Source organism: Castor canadensis, chromosome X (genome assembly GCF_047511655.1).
Source record: "Castor canadensis chromosome X, mCasCan1.hap1v2, whole genome shotgun sequence".
Classification (NCBI taxonomy): Eukaryota; Metazoa; Chordata; class Mammalia; order Rodentia; family Castoridae; genus Castor; species Castor canadensis.
In genome coordinates this window covers 145,748,054-145,749,620 of record NC_133405.1, presented here as the reverse complement: position 1 = coordinate 145,749,620, position 1,567 = coordinate 145,748,054, and positions in this window count along the sequence as shown.

Genomic DNA, 1,567 nt, shown 5'->3' with positions numbered 1-1,567 from the left:
CCTGCTTTGGAAAATCCCATAGGTTTCCAAGGTCCTCAGGTAACAAAGAAGCTGCATGTGCCCTGCCCTTGCTGGAAGTCTCCACCTGGATTTGGGGGTCCTTCATTTTGCCTTTCCTGGACAATAGTGGACTCATCTAGCCAAAATCCCCAAGTCCACTTTCTATCGTGCCATTGGGTGACTTAAAGCAAAGGACACTTTAATCACCATCCTAAAGACTGAAAGTCAGACACCAAGGACTCTGTAGGATTTCATCCCCGTCAAAGGCTATATGGAATGGCCAGGGGTTAAATCGTGACCCCTAAATTTCTATGTTGACTCTCTGAGCCCCAGGACCCCGGAATAGGGCTGATTTGGAGACGGGGTCTTTAAACAGGTGACTCAGGTGCAATGAGGTCACAGGGTGGCCCTAGTCCAGCACGACTGGGTCCTTATAAGAGGAGGACATGAGGACACAGATGCCTAAAAGCCCTCAATTCCATCTGAAAAGATCCCATTGCCAAATGGGGGCGTCCTACAAGTTTGAGTCTTCAGGGTCCAGTATTTCCTGATGGATGTGACCGAACGCCAGTCGTCCAGCAGTGTTTTAGCCTGTGCTGGGCTTCGTTCTTCATGGCTGCGTAATATTCTACTCCGTGGCTCTGTTTAGTCCATCTGTCTGTGAACCCTCGATTGTATTTTCCCTATCTTTTCGGTGTTGTGAATGCCGCTGGTGTTTGTGGAATTTGTTGGTAGGACACCTGGGCGTCACCACCTGCTGACTGTCTCACCTGTGTGAATTCTTGCCTCTGTCAGGTCACCTGGGCGCACACCTGTCCTCCAGCCGAGCCCCAGGAAGCCGAGGACATCCTCACGGTGCAGGACACATCGTAATTTCAGACAACTCTTGCCCTTTATCCTGGGCCCAGTAAAAAGATATGGGGAATTTTTAAAAGTCAGGCAGTGAATTGTGCATTATTGATAATAGTGTGAAAATACCAATGCCTTAAGAAAACAGAAACCGTAGTTAATACTTGTTCTGATCCAGCAGATTTGACCCAAAAGCCGTGAAAGGTGGATACTATCGAAAAACACAAAATATTCCTCCACGGATTTGTTTTCACGTGGTGGTGGAGGCTCGGCCTGTAGTCCCAGCATTTGGGAGGTTGAGGGAGAACTCTGGGAGGTGACGGGGTCATGGGGTGGAGCCCCATGGATGGGGTCATTGACCTTATTTATAAAGACCCCAGAGAGCTCCCTGCCCTTTCACCATGGAGGACACAGCGAGAGGCCACCATCTATGGACAGGAAGCAGCTGTCACCAGCATGGCGTCTGTCACGCCTTGACCTTGGACTCCAGCCTCCAGGATTTGACCTTGTGGAACTTGAAATCATTGACCTCACAGTAGGTTCTGGAAGGGAATGCATGGGGTGCAGAATGGGAGATTGGGTTTTGCAAGCTGTGGACACGGAGCAAAAAAAAAAAAAATGACAATGAACCCCATTCCTTTGTGCCACGGATTTGTGTTAACCCAAAGTAAAACTTCAAACATTTTGCAAAAAAAAAAAAAATCTATTAAGAAATGCA